Genomic DNA, 7,823 nt, shown 5'->3' on the forward strand with positions numbered 1-7,823 from the left:
GAGAAGATCTGGCAGACGTTCTTCTCTACTTGTTGTATGATGTTCTTTGTTTTGGTTTCACTTTCTCATCTCTTTTTCTTCTCCCAGCTGTCACCTATTTGCACTGATTGTCTCCCTTTATATTCTCTCCCACACTCCCTCACTTTGCGATTTATACTTCTTCCTGGATTGTGTTCACTGCTGGAGGCTGCTTCTCCCGATTCCTCAGATAAGTCGGTTTCCTTTATTTGTGTTTCCTTCCTGGCTTGATTGTAGGTGACCCTGACTCCGTCCGTATTTAGTGCAGGGAGCCGGTGGTCGTGACCCCTCACTATTATAGGGTTTTCAGGTGTCACATAGTAAAAGGTACGAGGGCATGCAATCGTCTACCATTAAGACCTTTGCATGGGCATAGCAGTCAGGAAGAGCTCTAGGGGTTTTATAGGGCTCACCCATATGCTCCTTAGTTTGGGATCAAGCCAGTCGGATGTTTATTTATAAGTTCCAGCTTTCTGCAACACCATCTGTGACAAGGTCACTGCTGAGGCCAGTCTATGGCTGCAGCGACACACATGACCCCCATCCACGCAGGAAGTTTACAAATGGGGACCGGAAGCCTGGTGAAGACAGCTGAGGAGCCACAGAGCAGCAGACAGCAAGTACGAATAGATCTTTTCACAGGTCCTACTGGGTAGGAGTGAAATTTGAAAAACAATCTTGGAGTACCCTTTCAAAGGGGTTATTCGAAGTCTTAAATATTCCCCCCCAATGCCCGGGCCCCTCGTATACATTATACTCACCTGCTCCCCGACACTCGCGTCTCTCTGGATCCCTGTGCAACTAGGGAGTTTCGTCCTTGTTTCGACATGCTATTGGCTGCAACCTCCCCCCGTCGCTGGATGTTTTGATCCACGAGCTGGAGAGATGCAGCGGTGACGCAGGTGCCAGGGAGCAGGTAAGTATAATGTATACGAGAGGCCCGGACATTGGGAGGGGGGATCTTTTAGAATTCGGATAACCCCTTTGAGGAATTTTTCTCCACTGCTTTCCATGTGAGTAAAATACTTTTTAAACCGTCTGGAAAAAAAATGAGTGTACGTGCTTCAGGCTGGTAGGTAGCTGGCAGCACTAGAGCCATTTTAATGCTCAGTCTCATCCCTAGAGGCACAACCTGAAGCTCCTGGGCCCCAGTGCAAAATGTGAAAGAGGGCCCCCTACATACCATGTGCCATACATAATACTAGTGTGGCGGGGGGAGGGTCCAGACTTTGAGGATGTGTTCCTCCGTAGTTTTCAATACAGATTTGTTGCAGATTTCACCCGATCTGCATTGCAAATGATGAAATCCGCTGTGAAAATCTGCAGCACGCTCAGAACGTCACACTGATTTTTTCCGCTATATGACAATTAGGTTTTGTAAATCCTATTCATGTGTATTGTACTCTAAATTGTGCTGGGTTTTTGGTGCAGAATCTGAATTAAATCTGTAACATCCACAATGTCTGAACTCACCCTTAGGCACCAGGAGCCATGTGCTACTGTTGCCTCTGGCCCCCTATAGCTACACCCTTGCCCATCCCTTAATCTAAATCCCTCAATGTAGAATAGAAGGGACTAGTAGGAGATGGATCCTGGATCTGCATTACAAATCAGTTTCTAGGTTTAGTGAAAGGCTCCCATGTACCAACAAGCTTTTACTCACAGATAACAGACGGCTCATTTTATATGTTCCTCCCCCGGTTCTTGGCTGGACACTCCAGTATAATTTATGGGATTATGTACCCCTTTCTGTAAATTATATGGAAATTACACTGTTGTGTGACCAGTTTAAAGGCCTGTTCGCTCAAGCAGATGTCAGGGCAGTTATTAGGGAGGAATGTTCATGGCAGAGCTCCTCCCCGATAATTGCCCTGTTTAAAAGTGCTGCTGATTACCCAATCAATGGGCTCCTTCATTAGGTGAAAGCATCACTGATGCATGATTTACATGGGCTGACGCAGCAGGCAATTATCGGGATTGACCCTATCATTCCTGATAACTGCCTGCTCGTCATAGGAGGTAAGAGATGCATTTACATGCAGCAATCATAACCTCTACATGGGGACGAGGGATCGCTGCTGTGTTCGCTCGTCACCAAAGGCTGAGAGCACTTATGATTGGCGGAGCCCTGGGAGTCAGACCCCTACCTAGCTTGAGGATAAGGTCATCGGTATAAAAAAAAACAAAAAAAAACCTTTAAAAGAGAGAGCTAATACTGGGGGAGAATTCATCACGCCCTACACTGTAGAATTCTGCAGTAGGGCTTTGGGAATTTTTGGGCTTACTTGTGCATAAATTTAGCAATGGAAAAATGGACATGGTTAGCTATGTTAATTAGTTTCACTCCAGATTTTTCACTGGGACTTTTTTTTTTTAAAAGGTTGCAAAAAAAAAATCACTCCAGTCACGAGGTGGCAAAAAATGTAGTTGCATTTTTATACAAAAGAGTTAGGTGTAAAGAATGTGTGCCGGCCGGGCCCGTGCTGTGGAACGCAAACTGCGGTCCGCAATGCACGGGCACCGACCACAGGGCCGCTGTATGCGGACTCAAACCCATTTCACTTGAATGGGGTCTGCAATCCGCATCCGACGGTCTGCACCGCAAAAAAACAGTGCATGCACTACTTTTTTGCGGTGCGGAGGCACGGACAGAAACCCCACAGAAGCACTCTGCTCCGCACCTTCCGGATTGCGGACGTATTCAAGGGAATGGGTCTGCATCCGTGATGCGGTGCAAAAACGTTCAGGGCCCACTGTTTGCAGGCCGCAATACTGGCCTGGCCAGCCCTTAGTCAGTGGCTTGCACAGGAGAAGGGACTTCCTGCAATGCAGTCTGTAACAGACTGCATTGCAGGAAGAGATAAGTAGCATCTATGGAGCACCACTTATCTCTATAATAATCAGGTTCTGACATCAGAACATATTTTGTTTCCGTGTCCATTCCATTTTTTTTACGGACCGTACACGGAACCATTCATTTAAATGGGTCCGCAAAAAAAACCTGAAGTTACTCCGTGTGCATTCCGTTTCCGTATGTCCGTTTAGAAAAAAATAGAACTTGTCCTATTATTGTCCGCATTACGAACAAGGATAGGACTGTTCTATTAGGGGCCAGCTGTTCCGAAAAATGAGCCCATACATCGATGTGTAGTGTGCTTAGTTTATCATTACAGGTTATATTTTATTGTATATTATATTGTGTTTTATTCTTTTTCTCCCTGTAACATTAATGTAATATTTTTGGGTCCCTTGCAGATTTTTTTTTGCTGAAGGTCGGTCGTCTGTCCTCCTGCCTCCCGGAGAATTCAGGATATAAGATGACTTCAGATGCTGTCGCCATTGAGCTCGAGCTGTTTTCTGTTTGTGGGTTGCCAAGGTGATTTTGGTTCTACTAATAACTACTGCCTAAAAAATAATAAAAATGCCTATCAATTGGTTCACACCTGCTTTTTCCGAATCCCATTATTAAATGATAAAAACAAATATATTGCGGTGTCTACATCTTATTGTGCTCCCGCGCTGCAGCAGAACATTTCATGACATGTTAAAGGGAATTAATCCTTCAAGACGGCAGCTGCTAAATTGTTCTATTTCTCTTTCATTCCTCAGACCGTGATTGCTTTCTGTGCAGCGTTCATTTTTATGTGTGGCCTCAGCTATGGCATATCGGTCAGCCATTATCCTCTATCCGCTCTTCCCCCAGCACTATTTCTTCCCCTGGTAGAGACCTGTCACCGTCCTCTTCTAAATATCTATATCTTTACCCTTTCTTTATGCTGTAGTGCTTCCGGGACTCTACAGGGGAAATGTATTATTCCACTACACCTGTTTTTGGCGTAGAAAAAGTGTCTTTGTGACTTTTTAATGCCATTGAGAATGTTCTCGTCGCAATTGGCATTTTACGCCACCCTCACCTCTTTTACCAAAAGGGTCATTCATCATTATTTACGCTAGAAACTGGCGTAACTATTGACTGAGATCTACAGCTTAGAGCTGCGTAGATTTCATTCTGGCACATGGACTACCGGAGGAGCCATGTAATTTACGACAATGTGCAGGCCGCATCCTAAATCACACAGCTCCTCCGGTAGTCCATGTGCCAGAATGAAATCTACGCAGCTCTGAGCATCAAGACCGGCGTAACAGATGCTGGTCTTGATGAATCAAGGCCTATAAGGGTGCCCTCACACGGTGTGGAATTTTTTGCAACAAAATCCGCAACATTAAGACATCCCCTATGTTAGCCTATGGGGATGAAAAGTGTCAATGCCTGCGTTCTGCTCTGCGGCGGATTATTAATGCTTTGTTGTGGATTTCCTGTAGCTGAATATCTCCATTCATTTTAATGAAGATGTAATCCGCACTGAAATCCGCAACATAATTCACAAAGAAATACCCTTCCTATTAAGTTTCAGAAAAATCTGCAACAAAACCACAACATTGTTGTGGAAAGTTCCGCAGTCTGTGATGGCAACCTAAGGGTGGCTGCACATGGTGAGTGGTGTGCCACGGGGGTGGGGGGCTCTGCCCTGGGTGCCAGCTCTCAGGGGGTGCCAGAAGCAATGAGCACTTCTATCAATACAGATTGAAGCGCTCTTTATTGAAATTTGGTTCTGCTGGGGTGGCATTTTGAGCTGCACTAGGGTATGTGGTTCTGCTGGGGCGGTATTCTGTGCTGCACTATGGTATTGCTGGCTCCACCTACTTCTGTTGTTCCTGCCTACTTATGTTGCCCCACCTTCTGTCAATTTGGACCCACCTACAACATGAGGTCATTTAGTTTTTTTTCCAGGGCCACTTTAAGTTCCCAGTCGCCCTTTCCAGAAGATCCTTTAAACAGGCACCTATCAACTTGTTATATCATATACTATGGCCTGGCACATCTTAAGATAGGGTGAATCACCAAATTGGACATTGTTCCATAGGCAGTAAGAGATGAGTTTAAAGTGGTTGTCTAAGTTAAAAAAAAAAAAAAAAAATTATAAAATCTGGGATATCTAAGGTTGAATACCTCTGAGGCCAGTGATAGTCATGTGTGGTATCTGGGACTTCATCACTGCAGCCAAGAACATGACATAATGGCTGCCTCGGAGGTTTGAAGCAGGGATACTGGAGCCAAAGAGGTTCAAGATGGAGAGTGTAAGTTTTGTTTTTACTGTTTTAGGAACATTCCTGTCTTTTATCATGTTTTTTTAACTTCTTCTTTTAAACAACTCCTTTAATTTTCTAATATAAATCCATCTTGCCTCCCTACAATGATTATGGTAGTATTCCTGGACAGTGGTGAAGTAGTAGAAAAGTCTTATGTACAAAGGTGCCTTTTTTATAATACATTTGGGACCTGAAGGTGCAGCCACACGTTCAGGGATTTTGATGCAGTTTTTGAAGCTAAAATCAGGAGTGGTTTCAGAGAAGTCGTATCTGTCTGTGGGCCATTCTGGGAAATTGATGGCATATCCCTAGGACCCAGGACAGATGAGCGTCCCACCTCTGGGACCTGCTCCTATCTGCAGAATACGGCCCCCAAAGGTAAAGACAGCATATGACGTATGTGTGGCTCTCCATTCATCGCTTATAGGCGTTCAAAAATAGCCGAGCAAATGCACCTAGCTATATTCGGAAGTCTAATAACAGTGAATTGAGAGAGCACAGTGCGAGTGCGTCCACCTTTCTGTTTTCTGCTATGGGACTGCCGGAAGTAGCCGAGCCAGCGCTTGACTATTTCCAGAACTCCCATAACGGTGAACAGAGGATGGCCGTGCATGCGCATCTACTCTCTGTTCACTTGAGGGGTCCAGTTCTGGACATAGGAGCAAGTCTCAGATGGGGGACCTGCACCTATCTGACATTGATGGTATATCCCATCTGGGCCAACGCCTTTAACACTTTCCTTTAATGATCCACATCTGTTTTTGGCTTCAAAAACTGCATGAAAAAAACTGCAGGTGTGGCCGCAACCTGATCGTTTTTAGTCACCTCTGCATACTATTGGCGTAATTTAAGGACCGGTGGCATTTCGATCCCTTGACACCTAGTTTGACTCCCAGAGTCGACACAAAGCCTCAGTGCAGCACGCTGGTATGAGCCCTCACATGCACAGATGAGCAACAGTCATTGGCCGCATGCCTGGATTCTAGTAACGCTTCTGTTTTGCACTTCTAACAAGCTATGCTAACTACCTTGACTCCAGTTGCTAATTGACAAGTGCAGGTTAATGCTGACACACCCGAATGACTGCTATGCGAAATCATGCCGTCTTGTGTGGACACAACAACTACGGTGTCATTCCTTGCTGTACATTATATTGAGATAACCTTTTGCAAATACAAAAGGGGGGACATGATGTCAGGGAACACCCACCCCTTTTTGGTATGTGTAAAGCTATGTGGTAATGAAAGGGTTAAGTTTAATTACTTACCTGTAATAGTGCTGGACTGAACTTGATCTCGTGGACACTGGATGATCGTGATTGGTCTGTGGGTAACGGTCAGCACGAGTCACCTGTAAGAAAAGAAAAATTCAGTTACTTACAGCGCATTCTGGAGTTGACAGCAAAGAATCCCCCATCCCTCCCCCCCCCCTTTTTTTTCGTCACGGTGTTTATACGGGGTAATAGACGCTCTTTGAGCGGACTAGTTTGGGTCTTAGACAAGGTATTGGATTTAATTGGTTATTATAATTCAAATATTTTGGATTGTCTAAGAATATGAAACGTAAAAACACTGTGGCCTTTATTTACCAAAACAAATTAATTTTATTAAAAAATAAAATATATTATTATTTAATTTGACAATGTCTAAGTCTTTTTTGTGTTTCAATTTTGGTTAGTGGTGGAATATGACACCATGCTCATTTACAGGCGCTGCTAGTGTTTCTATGGGCAACAAATACCATTTACAGTCTGTTTCCTGAAAATAAAGTGTTCATGGGCCCCAAATACAACATAAGGTCATTAGAACAGTATCATACCAGAATTATTCCATTTTTGGAGCTGACCAAAACACTGACGTGTGAATGAGGCTTTAGTCTGATTGGACAGATATTGGTCAGGTAATCTGATCAGGTGTAATACAGCCCTAAATGACCACCATTGATTCCACATGATTCAAGTCCATCCTACATTTAAAGCAGCCTTATCATCTGTCCCCAGATGCAAGAAATGACTGTAGAGATGAGCAAATTTTAAAACAATTCGATCCGGCCGGTTCGCCGAATTTGTTGAAATGCAGCGAATTAAGTTAAAATGGCTGCAGAGAGCCTTTATAGTGGTGTAGAACACTGTGCCTTGCAGTAACACACATAGGGAGTCTGCTGTGGTAGTGAAGTTATACTGTGAGTCCATATGACATTCAGATGACAGGCGTCGCTCTTAGAATCACTGCACACTTCACTTATTTGGGCAGTCACGGGGCCAAAACTGACCAAATAACTCAAGTGTGAACTTAGCCTTACAGGTCGATGTTAACTTCAAGAAGAAGCGCACTCCTTTTACGCCGTCATCAGCTGATTCCACATATATGTCAACAGAACCTACAAGTAGAGCCCCCCGACAGAGTGGAGAGGGTGTCAGCAGCAAGTTTGTGTTGACGTCATTGATAATTTTGCCCTTCCTCTGATCTGTCAACAATAACCCCCAAAAAAGCAGCATCAGAAGACCACAGAGTGGCAAGGTGACATAGTGTGGAGGTGGCAGCAACATGAGGAGACCACAGAGTGGCAAGGTGACATAGTATGGAGGTTGGAGGCAATACCAGTACCCGCTGAAAATGGTGGGTGAAAGAAACATAGAATGTGTCGGCAGATAA

The 7,823-nt window shown here is 44.4% G+C and overlaps 1 long non-coding RNA gene across 1 annotated transcript in view; it reads left to right on the plus strand.

Annotated features, from left to right (window-relative positions):
* Positions 1-3,450, plus strand: part of LOC122936347 — a 109,909-nt gene extending 106,459 nt beyond the window's left edge. The window contains exon 3 of the long non-coding RNA XR_006388920.1: positions 3,274-3,450. This is a non-coding gene — a long non-coding RNA (uncharacterized LOC122936347). The remainder of the gene's footprint in view (positions 1-3,273) is intronic.
* The last annotated feature ends 4,373 nt before the right edge of the window (positions 3,451-7,823 follow it).

Source organism: Bufo gargarizans, chromosome 4 (genome assembly GCF_014858855.1).
Source record: "Bufo gargarizans isolate SCDJY-AF-19 chromosome 4, ASM1485885v1, whole genome shotgun sequence".
Classification (NCBI taxonomy): Eukaryota; Metazoa; Chordata; class Amphibia; order Anura; family Bufonidae; genus Bufo; species Bufo gargarizans.